We start from the raw sequence: 23,316 nt of genomic DNA, 5'->3' as shown, positions 1-23,316 counted from the left end.
CAGTGGGTCGGTATGTCGGCACACTTTTCGCGGTGTTGAAAGTACAAGGTAGACACTCATAACCTTCACCGCGAGTCCAGACTCGAGATCGGTTGGCAGGCAAGAGCCTCTTGAATCAGCGCGCAACAGCACGTCGTATCCGCACCAGCGCTGCCGAACCCGAACTGTCCCGAAAAAACTTTGCCCCCTAGCGAGGGCCATGAGGACCCTTCCGTGAGCCGCCTCTCCTCCTCCTCCACCGCGGCACCCTCTGCTTCACGTGACGCATGTCAACAGCGGCACCGTGGGGAAAGAATGCACCGCGGTACCGCCGGCCGCGGATATACTACGACAGATGGCGCCCAGTGAAATCGTAGCACCCAATCTCCGCGCGCTGTATCCTCCTGCAGATAATGTTGATAACGAACAATGTATATATATTGAGTACTCGATAGCCACTGCTCCTTCCCTGCCGGGACGTCAGCACGGCAGTGGAAGCGTGGGGCTGCCTGGCGTACAATGTGTCTATCATGTCTCCGATCACGCGTACAGTTCTGCTAACAAGAAAAAAGAGGAAAAAGAAAATGTGTAACGAGTGCACATGTTCATACTCCCCATGTCCGAGGCTCAGCTGCTCATTTCTGTACGTAATATTAACACTTGAATATCGCCTGTTTCATACATGACTTAACGGGCGAGTAAAACAAATTATAATAATTAAACAACAAACACAATAGTTTGTACCAGCAAACACATAGAAGGAAACAAAGCTCAGTTTTTTTAACGTTAATTTTTAATCAGTTGCCTAGCCGTAATAAGCGACGAGCTCGGGTTCAGCACACCGCCGCCGCCGCCTTGTACTGATGGGGGCGGAGAGCAAAAATGTACGCACTCGTGTTGCGAGCTTTGGGTACAAGTGATAGAGCATGCTAACGATTAAAACTGAGCCTTCCACTATGACATCTCTCATAGCGAGCATATAGCTCTGATAGTCAATCACCCACAAAAAGCGTCAACACGGGCGGGGCTAGGTAAGCCAGAGCCTTCAGCGCGCCCTGTCAAAAAGAAAGCTATTTAATAATTGTTAAGTCTCAGTGACAAAAATCTGTACGAATGACTCGACTGCATGTATTGCATTTAATGCTTCGCTCAAGAAAAACAGGTCAATCGCTGTTGTCAGACGGCTGCAGGCGGGTCTAGCCTACTGCTAAAGGGCGGCATAGGCGCGGCAATTTCAGAATAGTTGCAGGTAGGAAGGCCAGGTGGCGATACCTTTCTGGCCTCTTTGACGCAGCCACCAGAACACACAGCCGCGCGTGCGCCACCTGAACCCCTCTGACGTGCCACGGGACGTGCAGTGGCAACCGAACATGAAGGTAATGAAAGCATACAGCCATTGACCTTGCTACCAGCAAACCTAACTCGTACCGACAAATAAACGAACTGCACAAAACATGATATGCCCATTCCGCTGCGTCCATAGCGATAAAATAAATAATTTTAAAGCCACGATGCAGGATCGCAATAAAGATGCTTTTGGAGAGTCGGTTGGCGCCGAAATAAGATCTTTGAGCGCCTAATTTTACACCCTGCTGGCTTTCTATAAAAAGTATGATTTTTAAATATACCAAGTTGCATTCCTGCGCACGCCTCGTGCAAAACTCGAGCATGCGATCTGTGTCTGGCGAGCGATGGACGTGTTTGCTAGCAGACGACACAGTTGTCCACGCCCTCCCCAGTGTTTCCGCCAGGGTTCCCAGCGTTCCTTCTAACGGGGCTCCGCTACTAAATTTGCGTGTGGGATGCGCGAACATCAATAAGAATGGCGACCGCCGCTGTCGCAAGCGAACTAGTAACAATCGAGTGTATGTATTCAATATCTACGGGTAACAAAAAGAAGCTGCGATGCGCGGAGACTTACATTTCAAGGCAGGCGGTTTGCGAAGGAGTCCCGAGTGCGGCAGCGCTCATATGTCGCTGCCGTGGACACGCATCTCCGAAATTTTTCATAGGGCGTGTACCGTGTGCGGGGACCGGTCGTGGGCTGACGCTTATGCCGTGGGCTCTTTCACTCGTGGTGCACCATGTCGCACCGTCGGTTCGAGGCGATACAGACGTGCTGAGTCGTGCGCACGCGGCACTGTTCAGGGGCAGGACTGAAAACAAAGGCTGAGGGCACTCCCGAGGACGCGGTAGGCCACTCGCGCTGCCTTGCTCCGTGATCAACATAGTCACGTGGTGGGCCCGCTGCGGCGGCCTTCTCAAAAAGAGCGGACCCTCTGTCGACGAGAGAACGCGCGGACGCCCCTCTCTGCGCCCGTTCCAACGAGCGTTTCATTTTATTCTTTTTATGTGTGTTCCAAGAAGAACATACCCGGCGCGGATGCGTGCTTCCACCGAACGTGCCTCTTCGTAAATAAAAATAAAATAAAATAAAAGCGGGATTGCTGCTGATGTGACGGGAACCGAGCTCCGGAAATTAAAGCAGACGGAGTGTGCCGTGACGGGGACCGTAAAAGGGGACGATGTGCTCGTGGAAGTTTGTGTGAAATAAAAAGAAAATCCAGTATGTCGAAAAGAAAGAAGAAAAAATGAACAAACATAAGCCGAAATAGAAAAAAGAAGAAATAACTGTAATAGCTCAGCCGAATGCGATTTATTGACATCACGCGAACGTCAGCGCAAAATATCAGACCACTTGTTGTTTCACCATTAATAAATAAATAAATAAATAAGTAAATAAATAAATAAATAAAAATAGACGATAAGCCTGTACACAGAACAGAACAAAATGCCTCCACTACATATAATGAATTTAAAATTTGACGATCCCCTTAGTCATCACTTGGCCACGTGACTTTTGGCACTATTCGTGTTCACGACGCCACCAGTTTTTTTTTACTGGCCGTTTATTGTACCTTTAAGGGCCTTTTACAAGGCATCACATAAAAGGGGGAAGGGGGGGAGAAAGAAGTAACATAAAAGACACGTACGTTAAAGACGAATGCAATAATCAACAGAATAACAGCTGAGCAAATTAATGCGAAACAAGGCAACATAATTGCAGTCAGTTATATCACTGGGGCAGTAATAACATTTGCAGAAATTATGAAGGAATAAGATACTGGCAAGAATAAAACTAACGTACAATAAGAAACGTATCGACACTGCTACAGACAATGAGATGCAACGTAACGAAAAAAACAGCGAAAGAAGACAGGCACGGAAGGGGCACACACGCGAGCGCTGCCCCTTCCGTCCCTGTCTTCTTGCGCTGTTTTCTCGTTGCAGTGCCACCAAACCAACTAGCCCACCGACAAGCATTAACAGAGATGCAAGCTGGTACAATGAGGAACAATATTACAATATTCTTTTAACCCGACACTGTATACATGTCACATGTATACGCCGACACATGCGAGAAATATGGGGCAATAAATGAACGCGTCAAAACGGTTCCTTTTCCTTTTTTTGAAAACTGGAGTGACCTTCGCAATTTTTCAGACATCGAGGATTTGGCCTTCTGAATGTGGCTGGGTGAAGATTACATTTTAGTATGACAGAATAGCTGAGCTAATTAGGTGTGGATTATTGAAACACCAGTGAACAGAACCCTTTATCCGAGTATACTCAGCATTGGCCGTCTTTCAACCTAAATATTACATGTAAAATGTCATTCGAGGCAATTTTGGTACTCTTGAAAAACTTAGTCGAAATGTTGTCGGGCCCTGGGGCACCTGGAGTCTTTAGGATTGCCAATGAGGTTAGCGATTCCCTGGGTTGACGACCGTCAGCCTCACGCTGAACATTTTCTAGGTACCACTGGCACGTTCTGGGTGGCCTCGGAGGTAAAAGCAGAAAAAAATAAGAGTTTATGACATTAGTTCGCTGATCGAGGGGAACATCTGAGCCATCCGGGTATACGAGCCTGATGTTGTGACACTGCTTTTTAGTGTATGGCATCACTCTGTGAAAAGTCCTGGTAGAGCTAAGAAGCGAGCAATGTGGAAGGATTGCAGTGCTGAGTAGACATAAGAACCATAACGTTGGTGCGATGAGTAGCGTTACCAATGGCGTTGCACCTCAGGGGTGCCCGAGATACGACGGGCAATTGCAAACCGTCGCCGTTGCGCATTTTCCAGTGAAACCGTTTCAGCCCGAAAAGGAAAGTTCTTAGTCCAGTTGCTGCCTGCGCAGATTCGGAGGACTTGATCCCGATACCAAAATTATCCAGATTGTTTTCACAAATGTGAAAGTCCGGCGCTATTTATGGCAACAACCACGCGCGTGGCTGGTCCGATAAAGTGTCGCAGTCTTGACGAGGTGCAGACGCCACAGCTGCCATCGTAAAAGTGAAGAAACACGTGTACCCCATCAGCAGGGTGCGCCCGCTTTAGATATGATAGCGTGGCCGAAAGCACTCGGTGTGTATACGCTGTGGCTTCAACACGCTCGAGATGAAATTCAGCGAACCGGAAGCAACTAATACCAGCGTAGACAAGCGTGTTGACACGTCTGGTGTTTCCGTATAAAGCATTGAGAAGGCTACACGAGACGCTGAAAATGTCCACCATCGACTTGGACGTCTGTCTGCACTCAACACTGCATGTATAGTTAAACACTCGACGGAGGATTACTGGTGTTATCTGTGAAATGAGCTGCGGTAGTTAACTGTCCGCGAAATGAACATGACCGCCCATGTATAGGCTTCCTAGCACGCGCTATATCTGTCAGAAGGCGGCTCGTACCTTTTGCACATGCAGTGCTCTCGCCGCTTGCTTCGCGTTGAAGTGACACACAGTACGAAAACCGCTTCGGTCCCTGGAGCGGCCGTATACCTTTTACGCCAGCGTTTTGTACGAGTTACGCCCGATTGGATCCTAAAGCAGTTAGCTGCTAGCCTAACTTCGTATAGCATTCCAATTCGTTGCTTTCGCATTCATTGTTTCGCCCTTGCGGCGAAACTGTGACCTCTTTCACTGCAAAGAGGTCATAGTGCATCACATAAAACATAAATTGGCCTGAGTTGAAGATGCATATAAATGTGAGACTTACAGAGAACACGGACACTCATTATTAGAGGCGAAGCCCCATTTTCCGTTGCCGATCATGGAGGTAATGAGGGTGTACACCTATTTTTCAGGACACAGTGATCGTTTCACGCCACAGGCAACACCTTGAAAGGGAAGTGATCGATATATCAGACGCGAAGGGGATGGGTGTGTTGTAATGTAGCCTATCAGTCCATCGCCTTAAGCGATGTTGAGTTTATATACCTCAGTAGTACGTGCAAAATGTTATCACGATATGGTTCCCCAGCGTTCATGTACAATGCTCTCGTTGTCATATCTTTCTCACTCGTTTTTCTTACGCGAATGTTTTCCTAATAAAAAAGATACTTGTGAATCAGCGCATGTCCTGTGCATTCCTTAACATTGTCCTCGTTTTTGTGGGCGCCGCACCAACTAAAATTTGAATATGCACCAAATAGCTCAGTTTAGATTTCTAACCCAGAGTAACTTTGAGCGGGTTGAGTGCCGCGACGAGCGCGCAGATGAATAAAAATAGGCAGCTTCCGCAAACGGATGGTTCCGCGGACAAGAGTACCGCATTTCCACAACCCGTCTGACTTAATGAGCATGTAGACGACGGTCGAGGTGAGCAGACGTCGGAATAGACATGGCGACGTCGCCGTGCGCCTCGAATCATGTCGTCACCGGGAGCTGTGTATGCCGCAAGTTACCAACTGACGCTCGTACTTTCTTTAGATTCATCTCTAAACGCTTCTACAGAAAGTATTCGTGACAATTTTGTACTGCTTCTGAAAGCCACTCTCAAATTGTGCCTTATAGCTAAATACGAGTAGCTGTTTTGGTCGTACATGGACTCGAGGATGGGGCGGCGTCCGTGACAAGAGACGGGTGCTGCCGCAATCCCATGAAACCATAGACTGATAATGTTTGCTTGTTCTTTGCAGTCTCTATCGCTGGCGTTACTGATCTCTACTGCAGTGACTGGCGCGGAAGAATCAAGATGGACGGCAAAACAAAAACGACGGTTGGCCGCGATCAGCCGGCGATGGTTGTCGTTTGCCCGAATTTCGGATGATGAGAATTTTTTTCACACAGGTACGAGTGATGCACACTACGGCGCAGCTTTTGCAAAAAGAAACAGAGCTTGTGGTCAGTTTTACAAAGCTTTCTTGGCTAACTGCGTACTATTCGACCGCCAGAATCCGACTGTGAAGACAGGGGTGCTATTTTGAACACTGTCAAATTCCGCCATATTGTCAAATTTCGTGATGGCGGCATTCAAAGCGAACCAGAGAGGCCATAGCGGCCCTCTGGTTCCAGAATAGCACCCCAGCTTGGCATTTTCCGTACGTTCGGTCCGGGTGATGCGCCATTCATGGCGGGAAACACGGATTTATTCCGTCGCGTGGATCCACTAGAACTGCGAATCCGGAAATTCTTCACGACTAGCGAAGATATATCGTTATAAGAATTAAATCTTCAATATACTTTTCATTGTAGATTTAATTTCTAAAACCAGGTGGCGTCGGGAAGTACCGCGGACGCTAATGTCACCGGATGCTCGCTGCACGAGCGGAACGTGCTCAGGTGAATAGCGATTCCTCCAGGCCTCCACCCACTGCCTCCACTCAACGCGTTTGACTGAGGGGACAAGCGTGAGCGTACGCTGTCGCTACTAGCCGAGCGCTGCCACATTATCAAAATGACTTCAACATGTATGGCGCGCGCAGGGTTCTCTATATATTAGAGCGAGCCAGTTTTCAGCACAGCGCCCCCCTCGTACTATTTGTCGAATCAGAAAGAAAACGGCTTCGCAATGAATACAAAAATGTAATTGAAGCGATGACGTCCTTCTCACAACGGCCTGCCCTTTCTCTCCTAAAAACACGATCACAGCCGATTCAGCCGAGCGTAAACATGCATCGCTTGGATTTTCAGTAGTATTAAGAGGGAGTTCAAGGATGAAGAAAAGGAGTTCAGAAAACGCGCATGCGCTTTTTTTTTAAATCAATGAGTAGACTATAGCACGGCATTAAATGATCAACATTATTTAATTTCAAAGAAACAAACATTTATTCGCACGTATTTACTGCCTTAGATTCCGGCACGCCAGCACGGAGTCCATGAAGTGAACCTGCAGCAGCTGTTGCTCCCAGTACCTGAAGAATAGAAAAAAAGTGATGCACAATCAGGAAAGTCGTCGGTCGCACGTGAGAAGCTCACATGCGCGGCTACGCTTTCGTGCATCGAAATAGACGATTTGATCGCGTAAGTGGAAACCACCATATCGGCTCACTTTGATACACAGACTCTGCAACCCTTTGCTAACTCCTGCTGGTAGGGTTGCTTGCAGGTGTAGGGCACTGGCTACGCCAGTGCCCTACACCCCCCCCCCCCCCCTACACCCCCCCTACACCTCTCCCCCCCGCGAAAATTTTCATTTCGAGATACCGTATTCACAAAACTTGTGTTTGTAAGTGCTGTTGTTATATGTTCAATTTTACGATTGCCAGCAGACTCCGTTCTTGAGAACAGCTGTGACGCGACAAACTTCTTTGTGGATACCGGCTCTCCTTGTTATCATTGAGTAAGTCCTAAACCCATTTGTGTGGGAAACAGCACTTACTGCCGAAAGCAGCAGAAAGAAGCAATTGACAATCCAGTTATGATAGCCGTGTCAAATAAAAATCAAGAGATAGCAATAGCAACAAGAATTTAAAGATGATAAAAAATTCTCGGAGCCCTCCACTACGGCGTCCCTCATAATCATATCGTTGTTTTGGGACGTAAAACTCCAACAGTTATTAACAACAAGAATTTATGACCACTTAATTCTGTTTCAGATAAGCACGCACGCACGCACACGCACACGCCGCATGCTCTTGTACGAATCATGACTACATCCGCAAATTTCATAGGTATATAGGCAGCTGCCGCAAGCTTCCCTGTAAAGGCGGAGTATATACGCAAGCTGGCGATTCTTTTTTCTATTTTGTGACTCTTTGATGCTGGCGAAAGAATAATCACAGAATTTGCGAACTGTATCAGAGTTTGCGAACTATATCACGTGCACATTCACTGATGCTACACGGATCCCTCATGCCGTCAGTCAGTTTGACAGCAATCTTATCAGTGTACTTGATGGCACTGTTATACAGAACATGCAAACGCAAGAAAAAAAAAGAGAGAGAATTACGAAAGGACATAGGGATGACACAATTGAATGACTTCATCATGACTTACAACATGATCAGGCGTTGAATACAACATGCTCTCCTACCCATTCTTCTTCGTACTTTTTACTGCTGAGTTCTGGACACCAACAGCTAGACCACCAGCAACACATTATTAAATTGTTATCTGGACTACATGCTTGTGTTCACCGGACCACTAAATGCATTTTTTAAGCAACCTCGCAACGCAATACAACGTGTAATGAGTTACACGTGCAAGCCGCGTGGGATATTTTTTTTTCAAGTCAAGTCGGTGCACGCTACACGGATCCCTCATGCCGTCAGTCAGTTTGACAGCAATCTTATCAGTGTACTTGATGGCACTGTTATACAGAACATCGCAAGCGAAAGGACATAGGGATGACACAATTGAATGACTTCATCATGACTTACAACATGATCAGGCGTTGAATACAACATGCTCTCCTACCCATTCTTCGTACTTTTTTTGTGCTTACATGTGCTGTAAATCTGCTGAGTACATGTACCAACAGCTAGACCACCAGCAAACATTATTAAATTTTATAACGGCTAGTGTACTTGTGTTACCGGACCACTAAATGATTTCAAGCAACCTCGCAACGCAATACAACGCAATGAGCTAACACGTGCAAGCCGCGTGTACGGTCGGTTGCGTGAGAAGGCCACCTCTCCGACATGATATACGTTCACAAAACAAGCCGCGGTGAGCTTGTTATGCCCAGTTTCGGTCAGCGTTCGCGGAAGCACTCAGGCTGATCCACCACGCGTCGAATTGGCGGCCGCTTTCGTCGAACGAAAGCGGCCGCCATTTGTTACCTGCGCAATACACAGCACAAGCACGAGAATCTGTTGCTGGGCCTGTTGGTACATACTTCAAGAAACGAAAAACCAGCTTACGGACGCGTACACAAGAGGCGAAGACGACACAGTTACCTTTCCAAGTTTGACAATGCTGTAAGCAGCTCTTTAAGTGACGATAGGGTAGTAAAGATCTTCAGGTATGTTGATGATTGTTTGTTGTTGTTAAACCTGAAGGACCCTTTGGACCTATAATCGGTATCATGTGATATCTTTAGCAAATTCACAGCGTGCAGCAAAGCTCTTACGTTTACTAAGGTACTAGCTTCAGACAATGTGATAAGGTTTTTAGATTTAAGACTAACCTTTTCTAATAACGGTCACGTGTGTTGGATGTACGCGCCCCGTACCCAGAAAAACCTTCTACCATTTGACTCATCACGCTCTAAAATCGTGAAGGGAGCCATAGCCACCTTATGCATCAACAATGCCCTGAACAGAAGCTGCCATCACTTGATGGAGCAAAGTTTTAAAGAACAGATAAAACGTCTGGAGGCGGCTGGCTTCCCCAAAACTGTTCTCAAGGCGGTAACTGAGACAAAACTAAAAAAGGTGAAACAGACAACTAATGCAAAACGAGTTAGCAGTGCTAAAAAAGCTGCCCATGACGACCGCAAGAGAGTAGAAGTCATGCCGTATATTAATAAGGTCTCACATAACGTGAAAAAGGTTGCCACACGGCATGGTGTTCGCGTTGTGTTTTCGGCGCCGTGTAAGCTATCAAGTCTATGTGGCAGGATTGATGGGCGGAAACCCAGGAGTGCCCTCTGTACAGGTCATAAATCTTGTTTTACTTCATGCATTGCAAATGTTATTTATCGTATACCATTGTCGTGTGGTTGCGTGTATATTGGACAAACGGGACGATGCATTAATGTCCGCCTAAACAAACATGAAGCGTCTCTCAGGTCAGGAGGAGGAGCAAATCTGCCTGCGCATTGCCGGTTGTGCGGCTGTTCTGACCTGAAATGCACGCAAAATCATTGGTAAGGGGAACACGCAATATGAACGTGAATTGATTGAAGCGTATCAAATCTGGAAACATGGCTCAAAAAACTGCGTTAATGTACCTTCGCTGTCACTTTCAATGAAAGAGATTGATTATTTAGAAAAATGTGGGTACTGATGTTGTTATCTCTTTTGTTGTGAACCACGTGTTTTATGTAAGACGCATGCGCGCTTGGCGTTCCTGGGAACGTTTTGTGTGATGGTTTCATTAAACCTGTTGCTAGTTCCAGCGAGTGTCTGTCGTCTTCTCCTCTTGTGAACGCGTCCGTAAGCTGGTTTTTCGTTTCTTCAAGCACAAGCACGCCACGTTTCCTCGCTGATTTTATCGGGCACCTCCCTAAAAGCGTTAGAGGTGCGTAGACGCGAAAAGCTTGGGATGAAGATTTCGAACACACATGGTCGCAATACACATGGTCGCATTCATCATGTTCGCCGTACAGATCTCCAACGTCGCACCTTTTGCAGCTAGCTTTTGATGTTTTCGCTAATGGTTATCGCGATAAGTCTGGCAAAGGAGTCACGCTTTTCTTCTAGACTACAAAATTGAAAGAAATTAGCTCTAAGTCGTCTGTTCTCCGTCAAAATTCGTCACAGCCAGGGCTGGGCAAAGATACTTTGAAATTGTATCGCGATATAATACAAGATACTCGGGCAAGAAGTATTTGAAATAGAGATGCAAGATAATTTCGGAATTATTGTATCCGATACGATACTTCCTAATTGTATCTTAAGATACTTCGATAAATGTGTAAATTTGTTGTTATATAATGAAGCAGCAAACGCCTATTTACAGAAACATTCGCTCCAAATTTACTTATCTGCGACAAACCTTGTTTAATTTTAATAAAATGGCTGTTGGTATCCCAAAAGTTCGGTCTTTCCTGCTCAGAGTATCCAAAAAAAGACGGCAGGAAGGGGAAGATGGAAGCTTGCGATGAAAACATCCGTAAACAGTGGGTGGGTGCTTTGATGAGTTCCAGCTTTGATGAAGACAAGTCCACTTGTCGAAACATCGGCTCCAGCACCCACGCACTGTTTGCTGATTTTTTCATTGCTCAAAGTATATTAGTTTAATTCTGAAACAACTTAATGGGATTGATTTGACTGTTAAACATGACAGCAGCGCTGTTAGTGGTTTTGCTTCTCACTTTTATAACTGATGGGAGAAGCTGCTCTGCTTGCCGACCAGCTAGAGGGTTGCCATCCACTTACAAAAACGTCAATAAGAAGCCTTCGCACGATCCCAAATACTGTTGTGCAGTCTTACTATGTCCGTAAACATATTACCGGTTTCGCGATATCGGATCACCCGACAGGTTTACAGCAACAACAACGCTGGTAGCGATGCTTTTTGTGAGGTATCTTGTATACATTGAGGACACAAAGCTTCAATGACTTGTAATATTATACTTATCGGCTGGCGTGAAGCGTTTGCTAGATGTCTTCTAAGCGAAACAACGGGCGCGCGGATCATAGCCTAGCGCTTCTCGGGGGCGATGGCGTTTGCTTGCCGAGTGCGACCGTCAAGAATACTGACGCACTGTGTAGCCGATGCCTAGAGTTGCGGTCGCTTATTTCATCAAAGTCCGTGTGCCGGTTGTTTCGATCGAAGCACGTTTGAGAGCGCTGCAGTACGGCAGCGCACGAGAGCAGTCATGTGGTCATATTTCGCGGGCTTTCTTGAAACGCCGGCACGTACGTTGCCTCAAAAAATTGGATCGGTCGTTTTTAGATGCGAAGTATCTTAAGGCCGAGCTCAATCCGGTGGTGTGCGGCGTGACCACCCTTACTGCGCATGCGCATACCCTCCCCACACACCTCCTCTCCCCTCACCCTCTCCCCTTCCCCTCTCTACATTCCCTCTCCTCTTCCCCTCTCCACTTTCTCTCTACTTCCCTCTCCCCCTCCTCTCGCAACTTTCCCTCTCCACTTCCCCTCTCCACTTTCCCCCTCCCCCTCCCCTCCCCCTTTCCACTCTTCCTCTGAAACGCGGGCTAGACATGCCGAAATTCTCTCCTGCGCAACGCCGCGATGAGCTCGAGCGCATGCGCGTCCCCTCCTCTTCTCTCTCCTCTCCTACGCTGCCCCCCTCTCGCCCGCCTGTCGACCGCGTTCCCCGCTCGCCCTGTGAGAATTAACGGCCAGGCTAGATGGAAGATACGACGCGCGTAGCGTCCCTCTTCGCGTTCCACGACGCGAGGTCGGTAGCATGCCCAACGAACGCCAACGGAACGCGATCGTGCAAGTGCTCCGGCTTCGCATCGCCTCATGGTCCCCTTTAGCGGGAGATGGTGTAATTTTTAATGCCTTCTACAACGTAACGAAACACACTTGGCCCTACAGTGAATATTAAAAATGTAGCATAATTGATCTTAGTTAATTAATCAATTAAGCGCAATATAAAAATATGCTAACGATCTCCACATGACGGAAAACCATGTCCTTGGTTTCATTCAGTTGAGGTTAATCACTTTTTTGTAAATATTTGGTTCTAGTTACCTGAAACACTCTATATAAACGATACAGGCGCCTCCTAAAAGCTGCGACAATTGAGCATTATGTATCGTAAACTTAGATGTTAAGGTCAGACAATAGAAAACTCAGCACCTATGGAAAATGGCATAAAACGGCTCGTGGGGACGCTCATGAGAAAGATGGAGTACTTGGTATTATAACGTTTCTTGAACCTCCTTCCTAACATCTGTAAGATGTTTTCTTATATTTTTCATTATTATATTGCAAACTCAATTTCGCTATTTTACTAAGCCGTAGCCAGAATTTTGGTTACTGTATACACCTGGCACGGCCGGATCATTTTACCCTTGTCCTCAACATCGTCTTGACATAGCAGGACGCTCAAATGGGATGCAGATATGTAAACAGTGGGAATGACGCAGACAGTTAAAAATACGAATAAAGCAGAGACCGTATTTTAACAGCAAAACACATTGCAGTAAACGGACGGGAAACACTATACAGATGCCTACGTAATGTATGAGATACAAACAGAGGACAGGCAAGAAAAGTACCTGTGCTAACAATCAAATTATGATTTGACAAAAATTCTTGAATAATAAGCAGGAAGAACGAGGATACAGTACGCCAAGATATGTTCTGTTACGTGAATGCTTGTTCTGTAGCATCTACCACCGGCACCGATGGTGTGATAATTGTTAGAATCTAATTTGCATATAACTCAATGGCATCGTATGTAAGTAAAACATACATCCACGAGATATTTCAACTCACTTATGTGTGAAAGCCGCAGGACACAAAGCAACCCTATTCTTGCATTCTTCCGACGTCACTATAACGGCATCATAATTTGCGCGATAGATGCCGCACCCATCGGAGTATGCAGCACAGTACAGCGGCTACGAGCAAGTGTCATGGTAAAGACAAAACTGAAAAGGAAGAAAATATTAAGGGAATAAGAGTCTGGTGTTGGGCCTGCTTGTACATAGCTTGGAAAATCGACAAACCCAGCCTTGAAAGACGCGTACACAAGAAGAGACGTTTTCACGACCACGCACGCTGCAGCTAGCGCAACAGTTTAATCAAATAACAGCTACTCGAAAAGAAAACCAGGACGCTTCAGGAGGAGGCGCGAACTTGCCTGCTCATTGCACAGCGTGCGGTTGTTCATCCATTTTCACGATACCGAGAATATTGGTATATAGGGAGCCACGAAACGTGAGAGAGAAATAATTGAAGCGTACCAAATGCAAAAACATGGACATGATCGGTGCGGATAAGTGTACCTTCCTTATCGTTATCACGAAAAGAGGTGACGTTTTTAGAGAAACGTTATTAAAAGGTGCCATGCGCTGCGTTTTTATCACCACAGTTTTTTTTTAAGGCGCATGGGCGTTTTGGTTGTGCTTCGTTTGTCTCATGTCCACCGTTCTCACCTCTACATTATCATGTATGTGGGCATGTGCGTCTTGGCTTTCCTTTCGAGTATTCATTAAACTGTTGCTAGTCCCAGTGTGTGCGGTCGTCAAAACTTCTCTTCTTGTGTACTTGTCTTTGAAGGCTGGGTTCGTCGATATTAGGGAAAATGAAGGTCGGCTGCGCGTAGACGTTCGCGCGCTTGTTTTTGTCGAGATGGCGCGAGTGCCACCACGTGGCTATACGCTCCTGAACGTGACTATACGCTTACTGGTGGAGCGTATACGCACCACCAGTAAGAACGCGCAGACCTCATCACCTGCCCTCGCTGAAGGAAACTGGCGGTAAGATAAAAAGAATGTCAATGTCTTTAGTTTTATGCAGCTGGCTTAGTGGCAGCACTGTCAACTTAAGAAGCTGAGTTCAGCCAACGTTTATAATTTCTCAAGGATGGTGTTTCTATAGCAGTATCTTGTATCTTAAGATAGACGACACATTATTGAAAGTATCGGAAATACAGATACAGACGCTCCTCTTGCGAGACGTATCGCGATACAGTTACAAGATACCCTAAGAGTATCTAAGGCAGTATCCAAGATACATGTGTCTTCGACACTGCCACTGGTCACAGCATTCCTTGCAAGCACGCAAGGATCATGCTGTAGTCAGCTTCGTGTCATGTTACCGTCCGATTCTGGTGCCTACACTCCTTTAATTCGCATCTTGAGGTACGCATGCAGAACTTATAACGCAGTGGCCTCGATAACAGCGCGCCGCGAGGTGCTTTCGAGATCGCGGTCTGCCCCGGACACGGCCTCCGAGTTCTGGCGGCCGTAGTCCTGGTGCGACAAAAGCGCAAAGGCGAGCAACGTTCACCTACCCCAGCAGCCATCATGGCGGGGTAGGCCTGGAAGAAGGGGATGAGCAAGTACATCGGCCACAGGAAGAAGTACGTCTGCACCTAGCAGGAACGCTGACGATCCGCCCAGGAGTAGAAACGAGACGCCGTTCTGTATCGTCTCCTGAAAATGTAGAGCCGTAAGCAGTGCGCCGGTTATTCGGTGCACGCTCGGGACGACGCCTACGCGTCATAGTTTAGCAATCCGTTTATCATAGCACCCACTCGAAACACCAAAGAACAGAGACAGCTGCAGCATTAACGTACTTCCCTCCAGCTCCCTCACTAATGTTATGCACTGCGCAGCTTCGTGAAAGGCATCTGTTGCTGCAAAACAAGCCCACGTAGACGACACAGTTCAGCAAACGCGCACTTCACAGTGTAACGGCGCTCGAATCGACAGCCAAGGAATGCACTTTCGGTACTTTCGGTATCATGACACTCCATATGCGGGACCAATGGCCGGCACGGGCCACTTGCAACGAACACTTTCGTGGCGAGGGAAGTGTTTGCTGAAAGACGTTTGGTGTAATCATGAAATACGTATAATCACGGCACGTTAATATACGCCATTTCAACTTTGACATACCTCTATTGCCATATGCAAGAGTGCGCTTATGCTGCACTTCCTTTGCAGTTGATAAGCTCCTGTAATATCACCTTAAGATCAAGGAAGTTGAGGAACATTACAAACAGAACCCGTGACCATGCACGTAGGCATGTATGCACCCGCGACCTATTGCGTACTTATGTCAATATGTATTCGATTAAAAAAAAAAGAGCCCTGCCTTATGCTTAAATCCGTGGTTTGTACACTGGAGTCTGGGTGGCACATTTTCTTTACGTGTGCGCATCTGAGTTTTGTGAAACTGTCCATGCTTGTCTGCGTTTTGCACAAAGCACGGAAGAGTGACAAGAAACGGTTCGTTGTCAGCCGGACCTAATCTTGAATTACGTTTCGATGTAGCTGAGTGTCTACACTCGAGAGGCGAAAAAAATTAAGAGTATATCTGAAGCAACGTGTAGTAGTGAACGTCAGCACGGCGTCCAATTTACCTCATCCCCACCGGCCCACTCGTCCACTGCCAATGCTACAAATAATGACGACAACCGCACTACTGTCATGCTGAATTGCGTGTTTGCTTAACAGTCCCCGAAAACGGAACTGTAACCATCCAGAATTCCATGAATACATACTAACAAAGTCACAAATTGAGTTACTGTAGATGACAGCACAGAGCAGGCTCATGCAGCGCCTTCCCGCAACAGTAATAATTTGAGTATCTATAATAGTAGAAAGAAATTCTGCGAGATTCCCTTGTACTAAGTGTTTCTGCTGACATCAACATCCCTTCTTTTACGGAGAAAAAACAACAACATAAGAATAGAAACAACAAAAAATGCAAATATACTGAGATTGTTCATGTATTTATCGTAACATAAATTGTATTTTTGAAATATCACAATATAGCCGTTGTGTTAATAAAATGTTCCATATTATTCAGTCTCCCAACGCCAAATGCACTCACACGTCAAACTTCGCAACTACCAGCATATTTCTCTTCCAGAACAGTCCGTGACAGCATCGCAAATTGTGGAATATAAAACACTTGAATCATTTATAAGTACGTTGATGAATCGGACGTAACCATTTGTTTATTATATTGGTTTAACGATAGTAAACAATTGCAGCATTATTTTTTGTCATGTTCATTATGGCATTGTAATGTATTTATCTTTTATTTTCATTTGTACAAGATTATAATGAATAAAACCAAATAACATCCTTTTTTTTTTACAAGGAGCAGCGCGAAGTAAGGAGAATATTCAATGAATGATCAAATCAAACAAACTTGAACGCGTCACGACTATCATATTTAAAAGGTCAACCATTATCGGTAAAATGAGGCTTTCGTGCCAAAACTCGGTCCAGAGCTGCTAACTCAATCCCGGTTCCGGGTGACGAGCATCAGCAAGCGGGCAATGTGTGCGGGAAAGGTGTGTAATACCAGCACGGTGCCCCTGGCTACGAGGAATGTGTTCCTGGAGACAAGGTATGCCAGCAGGAAGGTGGCAGAGCCCATGAGCGAACAGGTGACCGCTGTGAGGTAGAACGGGTAGGCGGGTCCTAGCAGAAGCCAGACGGGCGTCCCGTACCACAGGATCAGGCACAGCGAGATGCTTGACAGTGCCTGCACACAACCCCAGAAGATGAAACACAGCCGCACAGATAACTCGTCTTGGTCCATTGGGGGAACAAAAAAAAAAAAAAAAAAGACGAAGGGCACATGACCGCGCAGCCGCTAACCGCCAACTGTTTCGTTGTCATTCACAGGCGTGCGTTGCCATAAAATGCAAAAATATTTTTAAATTTTCGTGGAATAGGATGGGCGAACGACAAAAATAATACATATGAGAACTAACAGACAATAATGCCAAGGAAATGTAATGTAAATGTGAAGAAAGAAAAGTGGACGAAAAGATAACTTGCCGCGGGCAGGGACCGAACCTGCGACCTTCGAATAACGCGTCCGATGCTCTACCAACTGAGCTACCGCGGCGGCCACCTCCCCCGTCCACTTTATGGGGTATATATGTGCATTTTAAACGTGGAGTGTCAGTCAGCGCCGCCAGTAGCCATGACGGCGAGTGTGGAACACTCTTTTTCTGCCTGTTGTCGTCACGTAGCACGTGAACTTATTACGAGCTGGCATCTCGTAATAAGTTCACGTAGTTCACGTAGCTTTCATGTAGTAGGCGAGGGATTATTGGTCAGCTGCCAGCTCGTAATAAGTTCACGTACTACGTGACGCCAAATGGCAGAAAAAGAGTGTTCCACACTCGCCGTCATGGCTACTGGCGGCGCTGACTGACACTCCACGTTTAAAATGCACATATATACCCCATAAAGTGGACGGGGGAGGTGGCCGCCGCGGTAGCTCAGTTGGTAGAGCATCGGACGCGTTATTCGAAGGTCGCAGGTTCGGTCCCTGCCCGCGGCAAGTTATCTTTTCGTCCACTTTTCTTTCTTCGCATTTACATTACATTTACTACTAATATCCCCTATACTTTCCTTGGCATTATTGTCTGTTAGTTCTCATTAATATTGTGTATAACAAGGAAAAACGAGCCCTTAAAATTTCCCCTTTCCTTCAAAAATAATACATGTGACGCAAAAATTAAAAATGAATATCGGCGTTTCTATCGTCAATAGACTGAAACGCTTACACTTATCCGCAAGATAGAAAAGCTGCGCCCGCATGTATGTTCATCTGTATACGATGTGCCAGCTATTAATTTAAGTGTCACTGAACGTGTGTGCATGCAAACGCAGTCCCCAAGCTCAAGCAGGGGCGTAGACAGAAATTCACTTGGGGAGGGGGGGGGCAGGGTTCCTAACTTTCGTTATGTATGTTCCTGTGTTTGTATGTGCTCCAGCATATATCTACGTGTAAAATTTCGGCACTACACATAAAGCAGCGATACACGAAACGCTCGGCTTGTTCACGCACATTACATTCATTATGTTCGTAAAAAAATATGAAAACGAAACACACACATTAAAATCTATTACAAGCGAAGCTTTCGCGATGTGTAAATGCTGAAAAATTCTTCATCGTCTGCAACGCGTTCGGCAGCATAGTGATTACGTGTATGACGGTAAACTAGCAAGGCACAAACACCCTTACCACGCTACCAGACTTTTGCAAGATACTTCAATATTGTTAACAAGTGGGTGTTCACATGGCCAGAATGGCTCGGTATTTCCCCACTACCCCAAACCTGCACACCTCTGTCAGAGAACGTCACTCGAGCACCGTCGTTTTTCTACAAACAGTCTCACCAGTTAGCGTAAATATGAGGAGAAATAGGAACAAAAAAAACAAATGCATTCTACTACGTGTAGGTATGGGAGACGTGCTACATCGCACGGCGTAGCTAGGGAAAGGGGGGGGGGGTCAACTATACTTTAGGTATGTTCGTGTGTGCGTTTCGTGCGAGTGTCTATACACATGCAAAATTGAACATTTTCAATTGCGTGGCTCTGTGGTAGAACACCTGGTTGCCACGCAGAGCGCCTGTGTTCGATTCCCACTCGAATCGAAGTTTTTTTATTACTTATTCGCATCTATCTCGAATGTTTGCTCTCGGACGCTGATTTTTCGCTCACAGCCAACGAGCCGCCGCCGACACTGGAATTTCTGAAAAGCGAGCTTTTTGTCGCTATCGCGTTAAAACGTTTTGCAACTGCCTTAAAGAAACAGCCGTATGAAGCCAACGGATATTGAAGCAATGGAAAGCTTACTAAGCGTTAAATGTAGTTTTTAATTGAAGTGTAGTAATTATGAGATAAAAGGACACGAAGGTGGACGGAAAGATAGCGTTCCGCCGGCAGGCTACGATCCCACAACCTCTTCCTCACGCGGTCAGCTGCCATATCGTGGAAGTTCACATACTACGTAACACCATCGGGCAAAAAGAACGTTCCACACTGGCCGCCATGGCCATGATTGGCGCCGGCCGACACTCCCAGGGTTGCAAATACATTAATACTAGGGGTGTGCGAATATCGAATTTTTCGAATACGAATCGAATACGAATATTCACCTTCGAATATCGAATCGAATATCGAATATCAAAGGAAAAATGCCTCCAATACAATATTTCATTTAACATGTAGCTATTTGAAAAAAAAAAAAAAACATTAACAGCCGGACTGGCAACACAACATACACTGCTATCTCCAGAACACAATGTCCAGGCTAGCACAATGAAAGTAATGACTAGATGTTATTATGAAGAAATATAAGTTGCTCCACATGATCAGGCAGCAGAGACAACCCACCCCCCCCTCCCCTGCCACTGAAAAGGCACGCTCGCTTGGAACGGAAGTGGCTGGTATAGGGAGGTACATGAGGCAAAGCTTTGCCAGACTGGAGCATCTGAAGGTGCCTACAGTCCGCCACCAGTCACGTGGGTCACTGTCTTTCTTCAGAAGTGGTCCCGCATAGGGAACGAGTGGTAGTGCGGCACGTTACGGCCGCATAGTATTGAAAATGTACGGTTACATGATCGCTAACAGCGCTGCACGCCGGAGATGCACCAGCAATAAATCATACGTATTGGGGCGCTCGTCGCAGGCAGATATCGTGCCTCAGTGTACTTGCGATGTTTATCGCTCCTCTCGGCAACGTTTTTAGCTATACGAACGCAGCAGAAATGTGGAAGACGAGTTATTTTATGCATGATAACCGAATCGCACATCCGATTTTTCGAATATTCGAAGTTATCAATATTCGAAACTTTTCGAATACACGATTTTCGAATCGAATACGAATATTTCGAATGTAATATTCGACGAATATTCGAAACTTTCGAATATTCGCACACCCCTAATTAATACGCAAGGAAGTGGGCGGGAAAACGGCCGCCGCCACGGACAATTGGTAGTGTATCGCACGCGTGATATGGAGGTCGTACGTTCGTATCCCACCAGCGGCAACTAGAGCAGGCAACTAGCCAGATCGCTGACTGGATGTCGCAACTCGCATGCCAACACGGAGGAAGGAAAAAGAAGCCTTTTTTCGCCTTCCTACATGCATGCTCAACACCTCACCCCGTGACTTAATCTTGAGGCATGATTATGCAGGCTCCTGACACGCTCGTTTTAGGTTTCTAGCTCTTCGCGCTTGTGTGCTTAAAAAAAAAAGGGGGGGGGGGAGGTACCTTGATCTGCCTTAAAACTGATTCGTTATTTCCTCAGCATTAACTATATTTGACCATTAAAAACCTAAAAACCGAATCCTATTTAATTATCGTCTTTACTCGAAAACAGGTCGACACTCGTACGTACACTGTACTCACCAAGAAATTACAAAAAAAAGAAGGAAAAACTCACGGGGCCCCCCCTTATGCATGACTCGAAGGCGAAAGCCATCTTCTTTTCCTTTTCAGTCGACGTATTGATCCTACCCCGTACCCTCTGAAAGCTTTCTGCACCTAACGTGGTTTTGCACTGCCTCGGAGGCATTGCAAGATTTGTGCACTTCACCTGGTTTTGCACAGCCTCCGTGACCGGCCCACCTTCGACCAAGCGACGATGTGATGTGAGAACGTCATTGTGTGACGTCACGTAGTGTGACGTCATAGTGACATGATGATGTCATATGGTGACGTCACCACGCGATCATATTTCTTTTTTTCGTCACTCGTGTTGACGCCGCCGACTCCGACGGAGAATTTTCGCGCTTGATGAGGCCTCTAAGGCTTTCGCCTTAATAACAATTCGTATATACGTCGACTGGCGCACTTTTAGGAAACGAAAAACCTCGAACGTAAAACACACCAATAAATTACCGCGTTGTTTCCATCGCAAGCGCCGGCGGACCAACAAAAGAACAAGAGTCGGCCCAACACGAGAAAATAAAACGGGGACTCTCGACTGCTAAGCATGGTCTTTGCGCCCTCAGTTAGTGTGGTTAAACGGCTTTCTCAAACATATAGGCGTGATCGAGTTATTCTACGGCTGCTTTACGCCGTATTCCACAACCGCAAGCTCGGCTATCAAACGTTGCATGCTAGTCGATGCAAGTAACTGCGCCACCAAGCTGCATTTTTTTTCACCCGTTTTCTTAGTTTTACATCAGGGACGTTGTCAGGATTTTTGATTTCGCCGGGGGGGGGGGGGGGGGGGGAGAGTTCAATCACCCTTTATGTATGTTTGTGCATGCGTTTGTATGTTTGCGTGTATATATACAGACGCACAATTGAAAATTTACGTGGGGGGGGGGGGGGGGTTGAATCCCTCCTCCTCCTGACTACGCCAATGTTTTACATATGTATTTTTCCTGTGCATTAACAAAAATGAAAACCGTATGTGCCACACAAATTGAGCAAACCCACCACTCGCACCGGTCCACTAAAAATGAAGAAGGGGAACACACGGGCAACAAACGCCAACGAAGATCGTGCGCGAAACCTCCAAGAGCATATGACAAGCCAGACGAGAAGGCGCATGTCGCCAAACGGAGAATGCGGTAAAAAGACGCATGTACCATGCTGCGCAAATGGAAAAACTCTAAAGGAGCATACCCTAACTTCAAAATAGACGTTCTGGACGCAAATTTCTCATTTAGTTGCAAAGTGTGCGATCGGGCTCGAAATTACGTGTCGCCTCTGTGTCGTGTGCTAAACACCTTCGCTGGTCATCCACCTTGACAGAGTGGAATGGTTCACATTTTTTATATTCTTTTTTTATATTTTCGTTATATCTAGTTCTCACAGGTATACGTACGCAATGAGCCAGTGTAGCCGACGCTAGCTGTTTGACACGGGCCCGGAAACAGCGCTATAGGTCGGTATATAGCAGCTTTGTTCAAGAACATTTGTCGAGAACTCTCGGCTACGAATGTACGTCGACATGCAGCTCTTCTTGGTTAATATCGGCAGAAAAAAAAAAGTCATTCTATATTCCAGTAAATGCGGTATAGGCTACGAAATGATCCGAAAGGATGCTTTCTGTCCGCCCTTGCTGCGAATCCGTATCTGCCCTGCAAAAAAATATAATTGTTTATCGTATCCCCTAATAATTAAAGGCAGTTGTCAATTAAGCATACAATACACGCCAAAAATATTTATGACAGCGAAATGCACACGATGACCGAGGTCGAAACAAGTGGACAAGACACGTGTCTCCCAGCTGACTTGCGCCAAGCTAACGTAAAAAGGGGGAAATGACACGCTATACGATGAGACTAACGGCGTTTTGTTAGCCACTCCTTGCACAAACCTGTGAATCTTTTCTGTTAGCAGTTATTACCAAATTCGTGCTAAATAATTATCCTAATTAAGTTACTCGCAAAACTGCCTAAACTCGCACGACAAATGGTGCATCACCCTATAGGATCGTGTCCGTTTGTTTCCAGCTCTGAAAACACCGCACCGCGCGCTGCCATAATGTGCTGTTTCATACGCATGTTGACGTTCACACGCATGCGCTTTTCACGTTTCTTTTGAGGCTAAAACGCCACCTAGCAGCCCCACCGTCACTTCTCTTTCACTTCGCGTTCCAGGTCGCGTAAAATATGGCGCAGTCCATCAAGAGTTCCTTATTTCCCTGCGAAAAACATGCGTGGTAAAGCGCAAGTACATTCAGTCGCTTCCGTGAGTGAACCTTACCGTTTCGAGGATCTTGTAAACGCCTGTCCTCGTGTTGAAAACCGCCAAGTTCAGGCACCCGCAAAACAGCTCGCCACTATCACTGGCGCCAATGGCCGTCGGAGAGCGATAGCTCCTAGTGGTCGTTGTCCTCGTAATTACGGGTCGGCCTTTGTCCATGTCTTCTCCTCCTGTATCGGCAATATTCTAGCGCAAAAGACTGCTGTCTTCAAGTTGTCCTGCTCGGTAAAACACGGTGCAGAGCAACGCCGATTGG

General features: G+C 46.3%; 2 pseudogenes; both read right to left on the bottom strand.

Moving 5' to 3' along the window:
• The window catches only part of LOC119405375 (alpha-(1,3)-fucosyltransferase C-like), a 28,593-nt pseudogene extending 26,388 nt beyond the window's left edge, over positions 1–2,205 (bottom strand).
• A 7,784-nt stretch (positions 2,206–9,989) lies between these two features.
• Positions 9,990–23,316, bottom strand: LOC119381225 (uncharacterized; annotated as a pseudogene).

Source organism: Rhipicephalus sanguineus, chromosome 1 (genome assembly GCF_013339695.2).
Source record: "Rhipicephalus sanguineus isolate Rsan-2018 chromosome 1, BIME_Rsan_1.4, whole genome shotgun sequence".
Classification (NCBI taxonomy): domain Eukaryota; kingdom Metazoa; phylum Arthropoda; class Arachnida; order Ixodida; family Ixodidae; genus Rhipicephalus; species Rhipicephalus sanguineus.
This window is presented reverse-complemented; position numbering and strand designations above follow the sequence as displayed.